This window comes from Sus scrofa, chromosome X (genome assembly GCF_054392235.1).
Source record: "Sus scrofa isolate SSC_HxYL_T2T_F1_AM1 chromosome X, Sscrofa_HxYL_maternal_Yorkshire_Landrace_v2.0, whole genome shotgun sequence".
Lineage (NCBI taxonomy): Eukaryota > Metazoa > Chordata > Mammalia > Artiodactyla > Suidae > Sus > Sus scrofa.
The window spans coordinates 82,909,087-82,934,042 of record NC_139401.1 but is presented as its reverse complement, the minus strand read 5'-3'; the positions used below and the strand labels follow the sequence as shown (position 1 = coordinate 82,934,042).

At 34.6% G+C, this 24,956-nt stretch overlaps 1 long non-coding RNA gene across 1 annotated transcript; it reads left to right on the top strand.

The window, feature by feature from the left end:
* Nucleotides 1-14,586: 14,586 nt before the first annotated feature.
* On the top strand, nt 14,587-20,272 carry LOC110257780 (uncharacterized). Its single transcript, XR_002340751.2, has 3 exons — nt 14,587-14,729; nt 16,007-16,099; nt 19,870-20,272. It is a non-coding gene; the product is annotated as an uncharacterized LOC110257780 (long non-coding RNA).
* The last annotated feature ends 4,684 nt before the right edge of the window (nt 20,273-24,956 follow it).

The window sequence follows — 24,956 nt, the reverse complement described above, 5'->3', positions numbered from 1 at the left end:
TGAAAATATATATCATGTAGAGTACCACCTAAAGATTCAGCAAAATAGAACCCATAAATTTTATTCTGTTTCTGAACAAAATTGTTGTGTGTATATATATATATATATATACATTATAAAATTAATTAACATAATATATATTATTACTAGTTATTATGTATAATATTAATGTTATGTATACTAGAGAAAACAAAAGATTTTGGAGTTCCTGCTGTGGAGCAAGGGGTTAAAGTTACTACTGCAGAGGCTCACGTTTGATCCCCGGCCTAGTGCAGGAGGTTAAAGGATTCAGTGTTGCTACAGCTGAGGCATAGGTTGCATCTGTGGCTTCAATTCAATCTATGGCCTGGAAGTTTCCAAATGCCACAGATATGTCCATATAGGAGGAGGAAAAAGAAGAGGAGGAGGAAGAGGAAAAAGAAAAGTTTTAAAAATCATTTTCTTTTCTCCCTCGTCTGTGAAACTCTTTCCTCTAAATTCTTGCCATCTCTAGCTCCCTGGATTCTAACATTTCTCTGTTCCATCATCAATACTTTTCATGAAGACAATGTGAAATACCTTTATTGCTCTTCAATAACCTCCAGTCAGAGAGCCAAGAGGCTTGTAAGGATCAACTCTTTTTTTCTTCTCTCATATTCACATTTGTTAATTTCCAAAATATGAAAATTGATTCTTTATGTATTTTGCCCAGTTTTATAATTGTTTTTGTGGGGAAAGTAAATTTACTCCCTGTTATTCCTTTATGGTCAGAAGCAAAAAATGGATGTTTCCTTTTTTAATATGAAAAAAAAAATTAAATATATTTGTTCTTCAGTATGCCTATTGAAATACCAGAGAACTTGTATACATTTAGCTAAGAAAACTATTATTTCAAGTGCTGGCAAAGTACATAGATGTATGATAAATAAAATTTTCTTCTCATATTGTGTCAACTACAAAACAATACCCATATTTGAAATGGTAAACTAGTCCAGTAATAGGGAAATTTAGTGTAAAATGTCAGTCAATTTACTGTTTCTCTCATCAGCAGCCCCAGTATTATAGGTGCATATTGGCTCTGAATAACTGAGAGATGAAAGTTTAGTTCCCAGATCTGTATTCCCCAGAGAATTTCAGAAAATACCTTTACAAGTTCTGGTAAAAACAAAACAAAACAAAACCACAAACACACACACACACACACACACACACACACAAGTCCTATTGCATATATTTCTTTCATTAAAGTAAAAAGCCTGGAGGAAACTATTCTAGCACAGGTATGGTCTTACAGCCTTAATAATTGTCACATAGAAGTGATTTCCCTTTACTATGTTTCTCAGATAAAAGGTAAAGTTTCCACTTCATGTTTCAGACTTATTTAAGATATTAGGATTAATGTTTTATTATTTGAGATTGATGATGATTAGTTTCTAGGTACAACATATTGATCATGATCAACTGAAAGCACTGTGAGCCCCCTAGAGAATATTATAATTTAGTCTAAATAATGGAATACTTAATATAATTTGTTTTATTTAATAACTGCTATCCATATACCTACATTATTTTTATCTATATATCTATATCTGATATTGCATTGAGTTGTATCTATTCAGAGATTTTTATTATTGTGTTGTATGCATTCATTATCTATTTTAGGTGGTAACCTCTTATCAGTTATGTTATCACATGGCATGGTAACAAATGGGATAAAATATTTTCTCCTATTCTCTCAGTTGCCTTTTTAATTTGATGTGGCTTTGGTGTGGTATAAGTTTCATCAGCAGCCCCAGTATTATAGGTGCATAATTGGCTATGGGATAATATTTTGCTTTTTTCTTTTGAAAATGTGAAAACAAAAATCCACTTATTATATAGAAGTATTGCACTGCCATCCTTGAAATTGCAAATATAAACTTAAGGATTCTAGAAATACACCTGCTGACATTCCAAATAAAGTGAAAAATATACCTAGATTTTGAAAAATTAAACATTTATCTTTGGGTTTAAGAAACTAAAACATATGTGGTATTAATCTATGACCAAACATGTAGACCACTTACTAAGCATATTAGACTGTTAATCAATATAGTATTTTCTTTGTCACTATTGATAATTTTACATCAAGTAAACACTTACATATACATGAGAAGATAATATATGGTTGCAAGGAATACATTTCCAAAAGAGAATGTGTTTTAGCATGGATCATGGCCATGCATGTGGGAAAGCAATAAAAAATATTTGAATATATATTGTCATATATCTCCAACTGGTTCTGTTTCTATAGAGAACCCTGAACAACACATTAGTGAACAATTACAAAATTACACAGTTATGAAGGATGTTGGGTCAAAAATCTGCCATGTGGGCTGGCCCACTCAGGACCTAGGAGAGCCTATATTCCAGTTCCAAACTAAAGGCTGGCACCTGGAGACAAAGGGGAGCCAATAGTACATATAATGTTTGAAGGATATGTGCTGGAACAATTCACTCTTCCTCAGACCAGCCAGTTTTTGTTCTAATTAGATTTTAACCAATTGGATGAAACTTGCCTTAATTATGGAAGGCAATCTGCTTATTCAGTGTTCAAATATATAAATGTCAACTTCATCTGCAGACACTCTCCAAAATGACACATAAAATTTACCATCACAATTAGCTTTTATGATAGGCAAATAAAACTCTAGAAAAGGTGAAAATATGGTAGAGGTTATTCTGAATTGGAGAGGCAAAGGGAAGCTTTATGAATGAAGTAGGAATTGGGCTAAATCTTGGGAATAAGTTGAAATGGGGGAGAAAATCTGGTATTATAGAAGGAGTGCACCAAATGAAATAGAGCCACTTGTTTTTCTCAGGAAAAGCAAATCAATATATTTAACTGAAATATAGATAAGGATTACTGATGGAATAATTTATTTTTATCATCATATACTGACAAAATTTGAACAAACTTCTAGTTTGAGAAAAATTTCAATGTGGCTCAGAATATATTAAAATATTTTCTTAAATCAAAAATAGATCAACACAGAAAATAATTAGTGGGAGAATATCTGTGAGACAATATGAATTCTGAGAAGCCCTGCATTTAATAATGGCTTTTTTTTTCTTGGATATTTTCCTGATCTTGAAGAGATGATAAAAATCTAAGCTGAGATTACTGACAGCTTCACAAGAATGAGTGCCTCAATTAAAAGTCTGTGACCAAACCCAGAAATAAACCCAGATACCAATGGTCAGTTAATCTTTCACAAAGGAGGCAAGAATATCAAATGGGAAAAAGACAGTCTCTTCATCAAGTGATGCTGGGAAAACTAGACAGCTGCATGTAAGTCAGTGAAACTAGAACATGCCCTCACACCATGTGCAAAAATAAACTCAAAATGTCTTAAAGACTTAAACATAAGACAAGACACCTTAAAACTCCCAGAAGAGAAAATAGGCAAAACATTCTCTGACATCAACTGTACAAATATTTTCTTAGGTCAGTCTCCTAAAACAATAGAAATAAAAACAAAAATAAACCAATGGGACCTCAACAAACTGACAAGCTTTTGCACAGCAAAGGAAACCATAAAAAACACAACCTATAAAATGAGAGAAAATGGTTTCAAATGATGCAACTGCCAAGTGCTTAATCTCCAAAATATACAAAAAACTCATACAACTCAACACAAAAAAAAAAAATTGAAAAATGGTAGAAAGACCTGCATAGACATTTCTCCAGAAAAGGCATACAGATGGTCAGCAGGCACATGGAAAAATGCTCAACATCACTAATTGTTAGATAAATTAAAATCAGAACTACAATGAGGTGCCACTTCACACTGGTCAGAATTGTCAACATTCATAAATCTCAAATAACAAATGCTGGAGAGGGTGTGAAGAACAAGGAACCCTCCTACAGTCTTGTTTGGAATGTAAATTGGTACAACCACTATGGAAAACAGTATGGAGGTACCTCAGAAAACTAAATATAGAACTAGCATATGATCCAGCAATCCCATTCCTAGGAATATATCCAGACAAAACTTTCTTTGAAAAAGATACATGCACCCACTATGTTCCCTGCAGCAGTATCCACAATAGCCAAGACATAGAAACAACCTAAATGTCCATTAACAGATGAATGGATTAAGAAGATGTGGTACATATACACAATGGAATATTACTCAGCCATAAAAAGAAAAATTAATGCCATTTGCAACATGGATTGAAGTGGAGACTCTCATACTAAATGAAGTAAGTCAGAAGGAGAAAGGCAAATATCATATGGTATCACTTATATCTGGAATCTAATATATGGACCAAATTAACCTATATACAGAAAAGAAAACTCACAGACTTGGAGGACAGACTTGTGCTTGCCAAGAGGGAAGGGCAAGGGAGGAGAAGAGAGCAGGATGAACTGTGAATCTTGGAGTTTGGGATTAGTGGATGCAAACTATTGCATCTGGAGTGAATAAGCAATGAGATCCTGCTTTATAGTACGGGGAACTATACTATACCTAATAACTTGTGATGGAGCATTATGGAGGATAATGTGAGAAAAAGATCATATATGTATATATATGTGATGGATATATATATATGGATCACCTTGATACTTAAGGAATATTATGAAAAACTTATGGAGTTCCCATCATGGCTCAGTGGAAATGAATCTGAGTCACATTGCTGTACAACCAGAAATTGACAGAACATTGTAAAACAAATGTAATTTTAAAAATGTTTATGGCCTACCAATGTTGAGAAACCTGGAAAACTAACCTGTGTGCCCTGAGATAAAGTTAAACCACAATAGCACTCAGCTTCTCCGTATGTCTCCAGTGTTCTCTTTGTAAATTGTCGTCTTTATTCTTAAGAAGTCTTTTTAGAGTATAAACCTTATTATATTCTATCACACTTGTTATGTATATGAGTTTTTTTTTCTTTGTTCAAAACACACTAAGTCTTTTCTCTTTCCCTGGTACTATACTAATAAATTCTTAATTACTGATTTCTCTTGGAAAACATTTTTGCTTATTCTTCCCCAATTAACCAAATACCACTATAAATTATCTCAGAATTATATATTCTGTGATCCCATGGAGCCCTTTACATTGGCAGTTACACATTGTAATATGATGATTATTTATTTATTTGCCTTTCTCAAAATATCATGTGCTCCCAGAACAAAAACTATGTTTTACAATTTGTATCTCAGAACAAAGTATATTGTTTGATTTCAATGAAGTGCATAAGTTAGACCTTTAGTGCTCAATGAGTATTCCTATATTTCTCCTTATTTCTAGATGTGTAATTAGAGCTCTGTGTCAAAATTCAAATTTGGACTGGGAAAAACCCCTGCATGACACTGAGTCCCTGAGTCACTGAATTATGGAAAACAATACTAAGAAGCACATCTGAAAATGTGACTAATAAATTTTGTTGGATTAAACCACTAAAGCTGATTACCACAACATAGCTTTTACTATTGTATTCTGATTAATAGCAAATCCAGTGGATGTTGACAAGATAATATCATTTGTAGTTCAGATTCAAAGAGATAAGTGAAATAGGTTACCAATATGACACCATATGTGGGTTCACCACTTTGTTAACCTCCTACCTAATTGTCAAATGATAGACATTCTTTTTTGGTAATATTTCTTATGATTCATATATCAGATAATAAATTATAGGGGGGTGGGTTATTTACCAACTGCCTTGATATTAGGTGCGACAGGGTGAACAAAATCATTGACTATTTGAAAAATTTGGCTCTGGATATATTTCTTATTTCAAAAAAAAGACAGGCATTTAATGACAAGTGATTTATTCCTAATTTTGTATAGAACATTATTTTTTGTATGGATCATCTTGCCACTTAAGGAATATTATGAAAAACTTATGGAGTTCCCATCATGGCTCAGTGGAAATGAATCTGACTAGCATCCATGAGGATTCAGGTTCAATCCATGTCCTCACCCAGTGGGTTAAGGATCTTGTGTTGCTGTGAGCTGTGGTGTAGGTCACAGACACAACTTGGATCTGGCATTGCTGTGGCTGCGGTGTAGGCCAGCAGCTAAAGCTCTGATTGGACCCTTAGCCTGTGAACATCCATATGCTGTGAGTTTTGCCTTAAAAAAAAAGACAAAAAAAAACCTTATCAGGGTGACATCTGTAAAAATCATGACGTGAATAACTCCAAAACTTCTCTACTCCATGAATTCAATGGGGTCATTGGCAAAAATAAAAATAAGCCTCACCTTTTTTCAGAACTTCTGAAATTAAAGTTTCACAGAAATCTGGATGAATATATTTGATAAAAACAGGTGAATCTTGGTTGGAACAGTGAGATTTGTGATGTTTTAACTTGTCATATATCCATCCACACCCAAATCCATGGTAGCATTGAACATCAAAAGCCTGTAAACATAGTGAAATCTAGCTGGCTGACAGAAACTGGAGGGGCAAGTAGGGTTGAACATTCTTTAATGGCTAATTTCAAGAAAACTGTCAATATTTGAATTGTGTGCTTCTTTCTTGATAGACTCCATTCACAAAATTGGCCTTATTTCACATTAATAATAACTCAAATATCACAAAATCCTTTTTCCTACAAAAATTTCCTAAAATTAAGATTGCAGTTACCTGAGTTGACAATAAAAGTTGCAACAAAGATGCAGCTGAAGAAGAAACTTAAAAGGAAATGTTAGAAAATGAGTTACCCATAGTGAATTTAATACAATTTGATATATCATTTGGAATCTAGAAAAGTCGGCGTATGTATAACTCTGTGTACATGCTCAAAAATACATGAGAAGTCTCAAAGCTTTCATGTTGGGATAACCTTCAGGCACTAGAAAAATAAGAAGTAAAAGCTAAGAAGAGTTATTAAATGCCTGGCTGAGTGCTGAGGTTGTCCTCTAATACACACACAGAGTTCCTTCACAAATGCCCTGTGATTTATTGGATCTAGGCATTTAAAAAATTGATAGGTCATTATCACCTAACCACTAAGATAACTGAGCAGAGACTTTAGTAGTTACACATGACTTATCTTTAAAAATTAAATTACAAAACATTGCACATGCAGAAAACATCAAAAACAACATACCCTAAGAAGAGGGGAGAATCTGATTTCTGGTTTTGCCACAGTGTATTATTTAAAATGTTGTTTTGGGAGTTCCCGTCGTGGTGCAGTGGTTAACAAATCCGACTAGGAACCATGAGGTTGCGGGTTCGGTCCCTGCCCTTGCTCAGTGGGTTAACGATCCGGCGTTGCCGTGAGCTGTGGTGTAGGTTGCAGACGCGGCTCGGATCCTGCGTTGCTGTGGCTCTGGCGTAGGCCAGTGGCTACAGCTCCGATTCAACCCCTAGCCTGGGAACCTCCATATGCCGCGGGAGCGGCCCAAGAAATAGCAACAACAACAACAACAACAACAACAACAACAAAAAAGACAAAAGACAAAAAAAAAATAAATAAATAAATAAATAAAATGTTGTTTTGGAGTTCCCTGGTGGCTCAGCAGGTTAAGTATCCAGTGTTGTCACTGCTGTGGTGTGAGTTTGACCTCTGCCTTGGGAAATTCTGGCATGCCATGGGTGCAGCCAAAAAAATTAAAAATTAAAAAATATATAAATGTTAAATTTTAACCAAAATATTATAAGGGATGCAAAGAAAAATAATACATGACTAATTCACAGGAAAAAGCTGTCCCTGATAAACCCAGACATTGAACTAACTAGGTAAAAATGTAAACAAGTAATTTAAAAATATTCAAATAAAGAAAATCTAACCTAAGTTGCTTAAGGAAAAAAATATAAGAATGATGTCTTACAAAATAAAAAATCAATAAAATGATACAATTTATCAAAAACTAGAAATCCCGTAGTTGAAAAATACAATAATTAAAATGAAAATTTTCCTAAAGGGACTCAACAATAGATATGAAAATGAAGAAGAAAGAATCAGGAAAATCAAAAATAGATCATTGTGAGATTATCCCATGTGAGACACAGAAAAAAGAAAAAAATTTAAAAAATTAGCAATCTTAGAGATTCCTGAGCAACCCACATTAACATATGCATAATGGGATTCTTGTAAGGAAAGGAAAACAAAAAAAGGCATAAGGAATATTTGAAGTAATAACAGCTGAAAACTTAATAAATTTGATGTGAAACACTAATCTACATATTCTGAATGATTAAAAAGCTTTAAGTAGGATACACACAAAGACATCCATACCTAGACAATTCATACTTAAATAGCTGAAAGGTAAAGGCAAAAGAGAATCTTGAAAACTGAGAGAAAACAAATATTCTATTTCCAGGATAATTATTTTAAAATAAATGAAGAGGGTAAGATAATGGAATAGGAAGGCCCAGATCCTCCTTACGACACAGAGACAATAAACAATACAAAGACATTGAACAATGCACAGCACAGAGACACTGAATAACAATGCACAAACCAATGCCCTTTGTGAGAAATATGGATATCAGTTAAAAGATTCCTATACCATCAGCAAGCTGCATTGAAACTGGCAGGAACATTTGTCACTCATTTCCCATGGTCTCTCCCACCAGCATAGTGCCATATGCTCAGAAGAAAATTCTCAACTCTTGACTTCTCCCTGGGAAGAGAACGAGAAGACTGGAAAAAAAGAATAAAATAACTAGGAATAAACCTACCTAAAGAGACAAAAGACCTATACTCTGAAAACTACAAGCCTCTGATGAAAGAAATCAAAGATGCCACAAATAGATGGAAAGATATACCATGCTTGTGGATTGGAAGAGTTAACGTTATCAAAATGACTATACTACCTAAGGCAATCTACAGATTCAATGCAATCCCTATCAAATTACCAAGGACATTTTGCACAGAACTTGAAGAAAACATTTTAAAGTTTGTTTGGAAGCACAAAAGACCCAAAATAGCCAAAGACATCCTCAAAAAGAAAAATAGAGCTGGGGGAATCAGGCTCCCAGACTTCAGACTATACTACAAAGCAACAATCATCAAACCATATGGTGTGGGCACAAAGACAGAAATATAGATCAGTGGAACAGGTTAGAAAGCCCAGAATTAAACCCATGCACCTAAAGCCAACTCATCTATGACAAAGGAGGCAAGGATATACAATGGAGAAAGGACAGCTTGTTCAATAAGTGGTGCTGGGAAAACTGGACAGCCACAGGGAAAAGAATGAAATTAGAACACTCCCTAACACCATACACAAAAGTAAACTCCAAATGGATGAAAGACCTAGATATAAGACCAGACAGTATAAAAATCCTAGAGGAAAACATAGGCCAAACCCTCTCTGACATAAACAACAGCAACATCTTCTCAGATCCACCTATCAGAGTATTGACAGTAAAAACAATAATAAACAAATGGGACCTAATCAAACTTCAAAGTTTCTGCACAGCAAAGGAAAGCCTCAACAAAACGAAAAGACAACCCACAGAATGGGAGAAAATCTTTGCAAGTGAATCAACTGACAAGGGATTGATCTCCAAAATTTACAAACAACATCTGCAGCTCCATACCAAAAAAACAAACAACCCCATCCAAAAATGGGCAGAAGATCTAAACAGACAATTCTCCAAAGAAGACATACAGATGACCAAAAAACACATGAAAAGATGTTCAACACCACTCATGATTAGAGGAATGCAAATCAAAACCACTCTGAGGTACAACCTTACACCAGCCAGAATGGCCATCATCCAAAAGTCTACAAACAAGAAGTGCTGGAGAGGGGGTGTAGAAAGAGGTACCCTAGTACACTGTTGGTGGGATTTTAAATTGGTGCAACCACTGTGGAAGGCAGTATGGAGATGCCTCAGAAAACTAAACATAGAACTACCATGTGATCCAGCAATCCCACTCCTGGGCATCTATCCAGAGAAAACTACGACTCACAAAGACACATGTACTCCAATGTTCATTGCCGCACTATTTACAATAGCCAAGACATGGAAACAACCTAAACATCCATCGACAGAGGAGTGGATCCAGAAGAGGTGGTACTTATACACAATGGAATATTACTCAGCCATTAAAAAGAACAAAATACCAGCATTCTTAGCAACATGGATGGACCTAGAAACTATCATGCTAAGTGAAGTCAGCCATACAATGAGACACCAACATTAAATGCTTTCACTGACATGTGGAATCTGAAAAAAGGACAGACTGAACTTCTTTGTAGAACAGATGCTGACTCACAGATGTTGAAAAACTTATGGTCTCCGGAGGAGACAGTTTGGGGGGTGGGGGATGTGCTTGGGCTGTGGGATGGAAATCCTGTGAAGTCAGATTGTTATGATCATTATACAACTACAGATGTGATAAATTCATTTGAGTAATAAAAAAAAGTAAAAACAAAAAAAGAAACCTAATTAATCATAGTTATTTTAAATCCTTACTAGGTAACTAACTCTATCACTTGTGTTGTATGCAAGCTTATTTCTGGTGATTACTTTGTCCCTTAGACTGCATATTTTTAATCCCTGTAATTTTTTTGTTCAAAGCCAGATATTTTATGACATAATCATAATTATTATAAATAGGAAATAGGGCTTTAATGAAAGATCTAAGTTAATCTGACTAAGAGTTGGGCTGCATTTAATGCTTGATTTTTATAATCATAAGTAACAGATGCTTTAAATTCCTCCAGTGTCCTTATTTTTGTTTCCCCCCTTGGACTTAGGTCTTCCTTAGGTAGTGATATTCAGATTCTGTGTCTTGAAGTTATTTTAGTGGCAATCTGTCGTTTTACCCAATAGCTTCTTTGATATTATTGTAGGGTGTGACAAAGATTCTTTTATTTTAGCCAGAACTTCCTACACTTGATATCTAACCACCCTCGATATCTAAGTAGGCCCCTCATCCTCCACCATCCCCTAGGTGGTGTCTTATCACCCTGACCTGTCTTTATCAAGAATTGTTTTAGGACAGTTTAGTCAGAGCCACACTTAGCTCTGTTAAAAATAAAAGCCATAGGACTTAAATGGCATTATTTGTGCTAAAATCCCTGATACCATATCTAGATTTAATATTTAACCTAATTGTAGTTTTGACTTTCATCAGAAAAGGAATTTTAATCAAGTCTGGAATTTTCTAGTCAGTGCCAATAAGGCCATCTGTCATGTAGGCTCTCTTCATCCCCTGGAAGAAGAAGAGGTAATCTAAATGATTAAAAACCTCACCATTTCTTTACCCCAACAAATGATGTCTTGGCCTAAAAATATTAACATTTTTTTCCCTAATAGCTCCCTTGCTCCACCCTTTTTCCATAAAAACCTTCCATTTTGTACAACACTGAAGATTACCACTGTAGTTGCTAGATAGGATGCTTCCTATTTATGAATCACCTAATAAAGCCATTTAGATCTTTGAATTTATTTGAATTCATTAATTTCATTTTTTAACACCTCTTAGAAATTTTCCATCTACTGTCATACATTATGTTCCTTGGCTATAAATCCACATTTGTTCATGTTGTCTTTGTTTTTGAGTGAGATATTTCTCCCTTATGGTAAAATCCCATTGAGTGAAATATCTCTCCCCTATGGTAAAACCCCATCGGATTTCTCCCTCAAATGGCTTTAGCCCTTCCAGCTGAAGAATGTTACTTGCCATCTCACTCTACAAGGATTAGGTCACTCACCACTGCAGTAGCTGACATTTAACACACCCTGAAAGGAGTTCAAGGTAGAGATCAGATATGAGGCACTCTACTCTGAGAAAAATTGTCAGAACAAGTCTTCATACAGATATTTTCAGGAGAAAATTTTATGAACCCAAGTTCTTAAATCTTTTCATACCTAGAAAAGCACTAAAATCATTAACTGAAATATCTATTCCTTGTGACTAGTGGCAAACTTCTCATGACTACCAGCAATCTTTTACCAAAATGTGTGCTTAATTGCACACACACACACACACACACACACACACGCACATATACTGACATTATACTTCTCTGGAGTAGTTCTTCAGAGCTATCAGAAAGGCTATCTCCTAAGCTATAGCCTCAGTAAAATTCCTAAATAAAACAGCTGTTTTAGGTTCTGCATTCTTTTCCAGTCAACAGTCATTTCCCTGGCTGCAATATTCCCAGTGGTAACTTGAAGCTTTGTTTCCTGTTGACTGACTATGTCCCCAACTACCATTCAACTTTTAAATGAGAAGGAAGGGCAGAGGGAAGTGGAGTAGAGGCATGCTCTTCCCCTGGCTGGTGCTTTGGTGAATTCCTTTTCACTGAAGGTGCTGTTCTTATTTTACAATCTTTACTCTTTCCACCGCCATGCAGGGGTAGTTCTTGCATCCTAATTTATAATCTGCTGGATATACTGGAAAGAAAGCCCTTGAAAGCATGGTGTCTCCCCTGAGGCTATGGTCTTCAGGAGTTTCTCAATCTCGTACCATACTCATTCTCTAGCAATTGGTTAAGATTAGAGTATAGATGTTCTTAGTTTATGGCTCTGGAAGCTTTAGCTAGGCATATCTTGGTTGCTCTATCTCTCTGGATGTGCCTGTCTTTCCAGATTTGGGGGGATACTTACCCTGGGATGTCAATTATCTGATAAGTTAAGAAAAGTCATTGATTTTAAATCTCTCTCAACTTTTATAGTTTTAAGGACTAGAATGATCACTTTAAATTCTTTATATGGTAGAGTTGAAACTGGAAATTCAATTCATTATTTCTTTTGTTTGTTTGTTTGTTTATTTTTAATTTAAAGTTGCCCAGTTAAGAAGGGCTTTATCTTTGCCTAATTTAGATCAAAAATTGTAACCATAAGCCTAATATAATGATTGGATAATACTTTTGGGAGTCTCTAAATGGGTAAGAATGGTTTTTACATATGGACATAAACAATTTTGTTCAAGAGAGCACGATATGACAGATTCTCATTAACCCCAAAACTTTAATCCCCCTATATCTGCCTGTTTTGCCTTATATATTGATTGTAGTTTCCCATAGTGTGTGGTGTTTTTTGCTCTACTATTTACCTCTGTGGTTACTTGGAACATTACTTGCTTTGCACAAAGAGACACTAGAACATACAATGCATGTAGAGGCTTGAAAAGCAAATACAGATTTGGGTTTGAACTTTCCTTTGCATCCATCATTAAGAAAACAAGTTCTCACTTGCCATGAAAGACATGGGACAGAGCCCAATTACTTCAGTCACCCAGCAAAAGCCATCCTAGAAACTTCAATACTATGCTGACACCTTGATATTTGAGAAAGCCCAGCCAAGATAAATAATCTCACAGCTTACTCTCAGGTGAAACTGGACATATGAGAAATAAATACTTGTTGCTCTACTTCCTGGTGGCTTTACATTTGATTGATATGAAACATAATTTCAGCAAATGTTGATCAATAATATACTACATGTTTCTTGAATTTTCTATATTAGTGAATATTTTATGCTCCAGATCTTTCTTTATTCCCTTTATTTTGTAAAAAAAAAAAAAAATACATTTAAGCCTATTAAGGGACAGCAGTTAATCAGATTTAATATTGCAAACTGAAGTTTAGCACTTGCCATCAGCTTCTTACATGGAGTAAAACATGAGCCACTGCAGCTACAATCATGCAGCAACTCCTGAGTGGAGCTCTGGGTGGAGACCAGGAGTGAGGCACTCTTCTCTAGGAAAACTGGAAGAACAGGCCTTCATTGAAAGGATGAAAATGCTACCTGACCCTCCCAGAACCCAGGAAGTTAATAAGAAGCTCTAAATGCCCTCAAATTCCAGACCCTGTTCCCTATAGGTAAAAGATCATACTTCTTGCTGTTTTAGGGCTTGCTTTCTGTACAAAACTATGTGGAAGGGGAAAAACAGGCCCCTGAGTACGTGCCTCTAGGCATGAAACTCCTTGAAACTGCTTGAGATAACAGGGAAAAGGGTTCCTAACTGCTTGTTTGGCTTCTGTAAAGCTGCTTGCATAAGATAAAAGGAGGAGAAGTTAATCGCTAAACCGACCCCAGTAAGATCCGCTGCACCATAAAATGTTGAAAATCCTGGTAAACATATCTTGGCGACAATATGTCTCCCCCACCCAGGAACAAGCCCAAACACATAACTCCAGAACAATTTAAAACTAATTGGTCCGCGAAGCACGGGCTCGCGAAGTTTTAAAATGATTGGTTTGTGATATTTTGAAATGATTGGTTTGTGAAGCGCGGGCTTTGTTGTGAACCCCAGGCTTTATTGTGAATCCCATAAAAACTGTCCTGACTCCGCACTGGGGGCCGCAGTCCTCTACCCCTGCATGGTGTACGACTGTGGGCCCCAGCGCGCTTGGAATAAAAATCCTCTTGCTGTTTGCATCAAGACCGCTTCTCGTGAGTGATTTGGGGTGTCGCCTCTTCCGAGTCCAGACGAGGGGGATTTTCACTCGACTGGCCTTTTCATCATATGTAGGAGAAAATGTCCCAATAAAAATGTAGAAAGGAGAGACCCCGGCCATGATGACTAAGCAAAGTCCAGCCAACTGTCCCAACCACCCCTCCCCCACACATCTGCTTCTGTAAATTTGTTTCCACATCTACTACCTTGCCTGACGTCACTCCGGTCCAACTAGCCAAGCATGGACCCGGAAGACATAGCCCATAAAAGCCTTGTGAAACCCTTCTTCCGGGCTCAGACTCTGGAGATGGATCTTCTCTGAGCCCGCCGGCGTAATAAACCTGAGTTCTCCAACTCTCCAAGTGCTTGCTTGGTTTCTCGCAGGGTAAGCAGGGTAAAAGAGCTGATCCACTGCAGCCACAGAGCTGCCGGAGCTGATACACTACAGCCACGGGGCTGTTGCCAGAGCTGATAGGCTGCAGTGCAGGGCTGCTGGGTATCTGCCATAACACATACTGTCAAGATATTTTCAGGAGAATATTCTTGCATATCCTCATATCTAGAAAAACACTTAAATCCTTTATGGTGATGTTTGCACCCTGTGACTGGTAGCAACATTTATGAGATCAGCAGCAGACTTTTGTAAAATGTGTATGCTGCATACACCTCCCCCTCACCTTTATCATGTCCTGATGCTTCCCCTTTTCCTCCATTGGTGGTATTTTAGCCCAGTCTATAATTAAGGACAAAGAATATCATGGTCATCTGTAAATTCAGTCACCTTCAGGGGTAAGAACCAGAGTCCTGCAGGCTGTGAAAATTCCAGATACTGGCCCCTATAGCTGATGTGCATATCAAAGAAATTATTTCAGTGAGTCCAGTCCTCTTTTGTTCCTGCATCCTGCCTTTTCTTGCAAAAACTCCTATGTATCCTAGCTCCTCCCTCACCACCTCAGAGTGGTTTCTTGGCAGTACCTGAGATGCTATCCCCTAGGCTTAAGTCCTAATTTCACTCCAAACAATATGTAACTCTCAACTTTCAGGTTGTGGATTTTTTTAGTAGACAATATATTTAGATAAATTAATAATGGATAATGTTACTCTAATGGAAATGCTTTCCTAGGTAATGTTTTATTTTTAGCAAGAATACTTTATTATTTCATAACCTCTAATGAGTACATAATGTAGGTATTTCAGGTGTGAGGATGGGTGAATTGGAAATGGAGGCCTTTGATCAACCCTCAAATTGTATTTATTTTGTCAGAGATGGTGTTGTCTTGGTATACAAACTGGACTATGAACAACATGAAGTCATTTATGTCACAAGGGCCTAAAATGGAGCAAGGAAGCGATTTTGGAAGTGGAACTTAGACACATCCACATCTGAAAGCAATATAAATTTTTGACCTGACCAGCCTGAAGCCACCTGGAAATTATTTTCCTTACTCCCTAGGAACGACAGCTTAAGCAGCCAATCTGCTGCCAACAAGTGATTTAATACTTGCTGGCTCCAATTGTAGTTCTGCCAAAATAACCTGTGTAACTTCTCTGGAATGTTTTTGTCTGTTGTCTAATTGCCTTGGGGAGCACATGAGTTGTTATTTGAATCGGTGTCTCCCAAATACAATTCTTAAGATCTTAAAATATTTTTCTTATTTGCAGTTTTCTGCATTTTTTTGGCTGACATTATGTGGTGTCAAACTAGTGGGACACAGAGCAACCTTCTCCAACCCCTCAGCACTGTCACATATTTGAGTAAGTTACTACAAGAATTCATTGTGTTCTATTATCCCTTTGGTGATTCCAGTTCATGGTGGTAGGTCCTCCTATTCCCAAACCTCCCACATTAGTAGAGCATTTACTATGATGTCCTCTAGGTTGGCTTCTGTTTTTAGGACTTCATTTCCTATTTTGATATGGTGAGTAATTACTCCTGGAAAAATGTGAAGTTCATGCTCTAAGGATAACTCCAGAACTCCTGCTTGTATTATGCATAAGAACTATGGGTCCTCACCCTGTATTTGTTTAAGTGAATTATGATTTCTGGGGGTGAGGATGATTTACAGTTAAATTGGCTGACTTGGGGCTCATTTGAAACTTATAAATTAGTTTATCTGTGTTGTCAATTAGAAAAAAAATATGTAAGACAAAATAGCCTGAATGAGCTCATATCAATTGGCATTTTGAGGTCTCAAAACAAGTTAGTGATTCCAAATTGTTTCCCTCCAGGATACTAACTCCAAATTATCTAATGCTAATGCTAAATTGTCTTAGAGGCTGACTAAACTTGGAGAAACTACCAAATGTTCCCCTACTATTCCCCTATCTCTATCTTCCACTGCTGCCAACATTGTACCTGCATTGCTTCTCTCAGCTTCTCTGCTACCTGTATTTTCCATTCCTCCTCTCTACCCTTCTATTGCAGAACTTCCTTGTTATAATTCCTATCCAGATGCAAAAGTTGCCTATAAATAACCACAAATGTATTCCTCATTCTACTTCTTAAATACATTTTCAACAATGCATCCAATGGCTTGATGAAAATGGCTATGATTATTATTCCCATTTTGAAAAAAAAAATTCTGATCTTAAAGGCACAAAAGTCCTGCTAGGAGAAGCTTGCATTTCTCTCCCTGTGCTTTTGAGATGAAAATGTACTATCTGGTCTTCAGGGAACACTTATCTATACCATCTCAATTTTTTAAAACTAAAAATAAACTGAAAAGAGGACTTTTAAAACACAAACTGCTAAAAGGACTTTCTTGCCTGAACTCAAATAATAACAGCCTCCTTAAAATTTCTTGCCAAAGGGAAATAGAGATATTTAAAGATTTCCACAAATAATAAAAGACTACAGCCATCCAAGTGAATAGACTTAATTTATTCCAACAGATACTTATAAACTAGTGATTTTTGTATTGTATTTTTGTATTTTTGATTTATGCCTAAAGTTTTAAAATGAAAACTATTAGATCTCTCTCTGTGTCTATCTATATGTATGTGCATTATAGATATGGTAATTTTCTATATCTGGATGGTATTGCCAAAATTAATTTGTAAAAAAGCTCTATTTAATTGGCTTAAAGAAAAGTAAATGCTTATATAAATTCTCAGAAATATAATGTAAATCAATATAATTGATTTTCAAGTTCAAATGATCTAGGATTAATCTTTAGTAAATAAAAAAGCTAGTTTGATTTTGTTGGTTTAAATAATACAGACATGTTTTTAGAGTTATCAACATTAAGTATAATATTTTTGTTCTACCTAGGTTTACCAAAAGTCAAATAAACTTATGTTAGCTGTATTACAAAACGAGTCAATCAGGAAAATATCAGGATGATAATTTATGTTGTCTAACATCTACTAAAATTTTTGTAATTAACCTAAATATTGTTAAGAAAAAATAAATAATTTAAATGAGATAGAGATTTAGGCAAACTTTTTAGGAATGATTTATTTATTTATTTATTTATTTTGGTCTTTTTAGGGCCACACCCACAGCATATGGAGGTTCCCAGGCTAGGGGTCAAATTGGAGCTGGAAGTACTGGCCTAATGCCACAGCAATGCCAGATCCAAGCCACATCTCTGATGTGCATCACAGCTCATGGCAATGCCAGATCCTTAACCCACTGAGTGAGGCCAGGGATTGAACCCACATCCTCATGGATGCTAGTCAGATTCATTTCTACTGAGCCACTTTGGGAACTCCTGATATTTCTATTTAAATAGTTTTCCAAATCTCTCTCATAACTTAAACCCTGAGAGTTTTGCTAAATTAATGTACCTCATAAGTAATTTCTCAAATATCTAGATCACTCCTGAAAAAGATAAAATATGGAAACACTAATTACTAAACACAGGCTTTCCTTTAGCTGAAATATTAAAGCTATTTGGGACTCAATAAACATATTTGTTGTCATGCTGAGAAATTTTCTATGAGAAAGCACATTTCTGTAGAAATTAAAAAAGTATTTGTAAGTTTGCATATCTACAAAATACTAATGCAAAAAAATGTTGAAAATTGCTTACATTTTTGTTTTCACTAGAAATTAAAGGTTTATATGGGTTAAAAATTCTAATGTGGGTGATTAAAACTACTAAATAAATAAAACATCTCTGTATACAAGGAACATAGAATTGTGCTTTCAGTAAAAGAAGATTCATGAAAAAATTAATCTTTATAAAGGAATTTTATGTGTGATAAGGACTGCATAAAATTGGAATAAATTTAAGGGGTTTTAATATAAAAAAGTAAATGATAAAATACTGGAATTTGGTTTTCCTTCTGTTAAAAGAACAACTTTTTGTTCCCCTATTGTTTTGTTCTTGATAATGAGAGATTATAGAGATTTTTTAATCTTTAAACAATTGACCTAGGAAAAAAGTTCTTGTTTCTTACCAAAATAATCACATGTTTTATGTTATCTTTATTGGGTCTTTTATTAAGTAAACCTAGTCCTTTTTATATTAAAGGAGCTAAGTTTTCCTCAGGATGATATAACATTCTGTAGTCACCTGTGAAGTATCTAATTGTCATTTTGATTAAATGAGTAACTAAGCATTGCTTCACAGTGAACTATGATCTTATTTAACTGTTTTAAAATATTATTGATACTTTTTACAAACTTCTCAAAGTCAGATTCATATGATGTCTCTTTGACAGAATAAACATTGAGATATGAGATATTTCAGAGGCCCATTAAATACCTCAAAAATTGACTCTCTTTATAAAAAGAGAGTATTAATTAGGCTTATTTGGAATATTAAATTACATAGGAAACATTGTCAAATAAAATATAATAAAGTTTATTAGGCTATATTTCATGGGTAAATGTTAATACTATGTGCTCTAAAATTGCATGATTTTTTTAAGAATCAGATCATCCTAGTATAATGGTATCAATCATACTTCTAATTATTACCTTAAATTGTTGTTCATCATAGAAATAGCCTAATTTCCTGTTCAATTCTACTATAACAAATTATCAGATCTTCAGTTATAAGCATTTTAAGTCTCTTGTTATTTACAGAATTTTTGTTTTACTCTGATATTGATACATATGTTTTATCTTCAGAGATATTTATGAACTGTATTCTAACACTCATTCTAAAGTATACATTTCTGATGAATTTTTAGATCATACCATTGCACTTAAGAATGTATACAACTGTAATGAAGAAATTGATGGCTGCATAAAAGTGCTAACAAAAAATCAATAAAAAAATTAATTACAAGGGACTTAATGAATTAATGAGGATGTTTATAATTTTTATGATTTTTGTTTTAAACACTGATAGTTCTTTTACAGTTTGCTCTTCCAGATTTAAGGATCCCTGTTGTCTAAGCTATATATAACTTGAAGAGATTTGATAAAGTAAATATTTGTAAACAAAGATAAAACATTTATATTTTCTCCCTGCCTGATCCCTCCAGAATTCAGAAACTCTCAGTGAGCATTCTTACATTCATGGCAATATAGTTTGCATAATTTTGATAATAATCTGTCCTCCTTATAACAGGTTGCATTTGGAAATATTGGTTACATTACCAAGACTTTGACTGGAGTGTCTTATTTGAGAAAGATACACTTTGACTCAAATGTAAACAGACAGCTTTAAGAACTAAGATTGCTCCAGTGATCGGGAGCGTGGGGTTATTGGATGCAAACTATTGCTCTTGGAATGGATTTACAGTGAGATCCTGCTGTGTACCAGAGAACTATGTCTATATATTTAACATTACAACACAACAATGAGAGGAAAAAATGTGTATACATGTATGTATAACTTGGTCCCTATGCTGTACAGAGAAAAAAAATTTTTTAAGTGAAAGTATAAGTTTGTACACACAAAACTTATGTAATGTATACAAAAGTTACCTCAATTAAAAAATAAATCTTGAAAAATGCAAAAAAAAAAAAAAGAACTAAGATTGACTTTATGAAATAATAAAGACCCTTGGAAAAACAGTCTGGTACCTTGCTTACAGGATTCCCAGTAGCTTAAACAGCTGAATAAAGTAAGTCATTTCCTGGCAGGTAAAGGAAACTCAAAATATTTTGTGTACTTCAAGAAGAGAAGAATTCTTTCAAGTCTATAAATATCGCAGATAAAATCTGATGGTTAGTCCTTTGTTTATTTTTCTTGGTCTCTAGAGACCTCTAAAATTTTGATCTGAGATTCCTTATTAAAAGATTCAGCAAAGCAAATTTCAAAGAACCTACATGATCAGTCACTATTTTTGTTACACTTATGTAAATAATGAGGCCAAAGTTGCTGACACTAGACTTTTGATTTTGCTATAATTGGTAGAAATGAGGGTGGTTTTAGAAAGAAAAATATGTTTCAGTAATACATTTTGTGGGTTTCAGATGCTAGTGCTATCATTTTTCTTTCAGTTTCTGATGTTTACTCATAAACTGGATTAGATTCTGAATTCTATTTTCCTCCAATATCTGCCCATGAATCTTCAAACTAATGTTTCCAGTTTTTCTCCCACCCTTTTGACTTGGAATCATTGAGAAGTAAAACTGCCTTTTTTTTTTATAAAAGTATATATACTCTTGCACAACTTGATATAAACTTTAGAAAAATCATCGTAACAGCTTATGCATAGAAAAACTTTGTGCCTGTTGCTATATGAGCCACTCAAAAAATTTACCTAAACTCTAAATGATATCATCAGACACATTTTAAACTGCAAAAGATGCTTCTACCCTGACATCTAGAAGTCTTATTTAATTGTCTGCCTTCTGTATTTGGTGTCCTATTGCAATCCAGATTAAAGTTGTAATAATATATATTTGTAATAATATATAAATAATGTAATTTTGTTTATTTCTTTTTTTGTTTTTTATGCTCTGTATTTTTCCCTGTTTCTCAGTTACTCATAATATTAAGATTATGGTTGCTCAGAGGTTTGAATAATTCAGATATGTCTTGTAATTCACACCACAAATGAAGTGTGGAGAGAATCCATCCCCATTTCAGGTATGGACAATGTTTAAATTCTACTTCCTGGAAACCCCCTTGTTGTTCAAATGTGACTGTTCCCTTATGGTCATGATCATTCCTTTTTTGACCTTCATGGGAAATAGCACATAAAGAATGAGCCTTCTAGGCCCCAAGGGACTCTTCTATCTATTATAATATTGACAGATGATTGCTAATCTCATATGATGATTGATATTAGGGTTATCCAAGGAAAGATCTCAATCAAAAAGGGAAATGTGGACTGTGAACAACAAAATGGAGTCAGTTATGTCAAAGGGATCTAAAACAGAGGCAAGAAGCCATTATGAAAGCAGAATTTGTACAAATATGTATCTGGATGCAATATAAACTTTCGGCCTGGCCAGCCTGAGACCACCTGGAACTTATTTTCTTTACTCCCTAGAAACCACAGCTTGGCAACCAATCTCTGCTACCAACAAGTGCCTGAATGCTTGCTGGTACCAAGTATAGTTTGGTAAAAATAACTCATGGAACTTTTCTGGAATGTATTTGTATGTTGCCTTTATAAACCTCCATCATTTTCTATTTCCCTGGAAGTATATTTGAGTTGTTATTGAATTGCTGCCCCTGAATTGCAATTCTTAACACTCCAAATAAAGTATTTTCTTATTTGAAGCATTATTTCTTTTGACAAAATCTGTCCAAGAGCAGAGGCAGTTACAATGAAAAAGCAAAATACTTAGATCAGAATAAACCTAACTCAGTTCCAAGCTCTACTGTGTTATCTATGTAGCTCTGTATAAATTGTGTATTTTTCCTAAGTCTCTGTTTCCTCTTTGATTGAATCAGTATCTAAATATCAAAATTAATATGAAAATGAGATAACATATTTTAAAGGACTAAATCTAAAGTAATATTCATGTCAGAGGATGTTATTAGTATAGTATATCTATAACATGAGGAAGATATTAATCTTTTGATGAAAATAATTTTCCCACATATTTATCTAGATTAATAAACATAATCCAGTCATTCTCAATATATAATATATGTTTAAGTCTCTTAAGCTTTTTAAAATGCTCTTTCCTAATCTAAGATCCCAGAGATGCAGATGTAGTAAGCCTGGGGCAAAACCTAGGAATATGTATATCGAAAAATCACCTGGGACAATCACAATACAGATGGTCTCCAGCATTTCCAAAACAATGCCATAATCATCTATTAACCCCTTTTACCTTAGTTTCAATTTTGAATACCTTTTTGCTTAATTACCTAAGATTTTAAATGTTATTGTGGCTTGTCTCTGGTACTCTTTAGAATGCCAGGCTGATATAACATGTTAGTTGCAGATGAGATATACACACACACACACACACACACACACACACACACACACACATATATAATATGCAAAACATATATATAGAGAGAGTAGATGACATATATACATACATACATACATATATATATACAGATATATATATACAGATATGCAAAATCAGATGAGGTGGATGAAAAAAGGAAAATTCATGAGTATTCACAATAGTAAAATAGGACAGCCTCTGTAAATATCCTGTGTTCTACAATTGATGGATTTCTACATAGGAATGAAAGATACTAAAGATTAAAAAATACAAAGAGCAAAATTTGTTTTCAACAATTCAACTTTTGAAGTTCCAATTACTTTTATCTATGAGGCAAATCATGATAGTAGAAAATCTTACCCCTGAAATCACTACTTAACTAGTTGAATAATGATTTAAATTGAGAAAAGATAAACATTAGGATAATTCATGATTCTTGTATTCACAATTATACAACCTATGATAAATGGACATTTGAAATTATTCATTGCTGGACTTAATTCAATAGTGATTGTAACATTTAGCATCTGGCTATAGTACTAAATCACTGCATTTTATGTTCAGTTACAGGTTTACACTTTCTCCCTCCCTGTTTGTTAAGATCTATCTTTATATCTTTGGAATAAAGTCATTTGACCTTATTATCACACAACAGTGTTGAGCCATTCTGCTAACACGAATAAATCTATACTCTATGGCTGCCAATTGCTATTCCTAGAATTTATCTAACAAAATGCACATTGTTATACATGAAGTTCATATATTAGAATTTATTGAAGTTTTTATTGTAGTATAGTAAATTTACAATGTGGTACCAATTTCTGCAGTACACCAAAGTAACTCAGTTATATATCCATATCTATATATCTATATATAAAAATCCTCATTTTAAAAATATTCCTTTCCATCATACTCTATCCCAGGAGACTGAGTATAGTTCCCTGTGCTATACAGTAGAAACTTGTTGTTTATTGTTTCTAAATATAACAGTTTTCATCTACTAACCACAAATTCCCAGACCATCACTTTCCCTCCCCTGTCTCCCTTGACAACCACAAGTCTGTTTTGTATGTCCTTAGGTCTGTTTCTGATTTGTAGATAGGTTCATCTTTGCCATATTTTAGATTCTACATATAAATGATATCATATAGTATTTGTCTTTCTCCTTCTGAATCACTTCAGTTACTATGAGAATCTCTAGTTTCATCCACATTGCTACAACTGGCATTACATCAATTTTTTTTATGGCTGAGTAGTATTGCATTGCACATATATACACTACATCTTTATACATTCACCTGTTGATGGACATTTAGGTTGTTTCTATGGCTTGGCTATTGTGAATAATTCTGCAATGAACACAGGGGTGGGGCATGTATCTTTTTGACTTATAATTTTGTCCAGAGATATGCCCAGGAATGGGACTGCAGGATCATATGGTGATCCTATTTTTAGTTTTCTGAGGAATTGGTGTGAGGTGGTACCTCACTTTAGTTTTAATATGCATTTCTCTAATATTAATGATGTTGAGCATTTTTTAATGTGTCTACTAGGCATCTGTCTGTCTTCTTTGGCAAAATGTCTATTTACGACTACCGCCCATTTTTCGACTGAGTAGTGTGTTTTAAGCTGTTGAGTTGTATGAGTTGTTTGCATATTTTTAGAGATTAAATCTTTGTAGGTTGCAAATTTTGAAAATATTTTCTCCCATTCTGTAGGTTGTCTTTTTTAATTTTTTCCTTAAAAATCAGAATTTTTAGACTATCTTAAGTGCATATTAGTTTCTCTGTAATTTATTCATCGTTTTTTACATCTGGGAAATAAGATGATGCCATAACATATATTTGGTGTGAAATGCCTTATTTTATGTATATAAAATGGAAGTATTCCTGCTAGGCTTTAAATAGCCACACTAAGTTTAACTAATTGTGAACACATTAATACACATAAATATTCGTGTTAACACTGAATTCCAAATTGTTTGAAATTGAAGGTTTTTTTTTTTTTTTTTGGCTTTTTAGGGTACACCCATGACACATGGAAGTTCCCAGGCTAGGGGTCTAATTGGAGCTATGGCTGCTAGCCTACACAACAGACACAGCAATGTGGGATCCAAGCCATGTCTGCAACCTACACCACAACTCACAGCAATGCCAAATCCTTAACCTTCTGAGTGAGGTCAGGGATTGAACCTGCATCCTCTTGGATACTAGTCAGATTTGTTTCCACTGAGACATGATGGGAACTCCCTTAAATTGAGTTATTTTTGATTGCCATCTTTTCAGAATG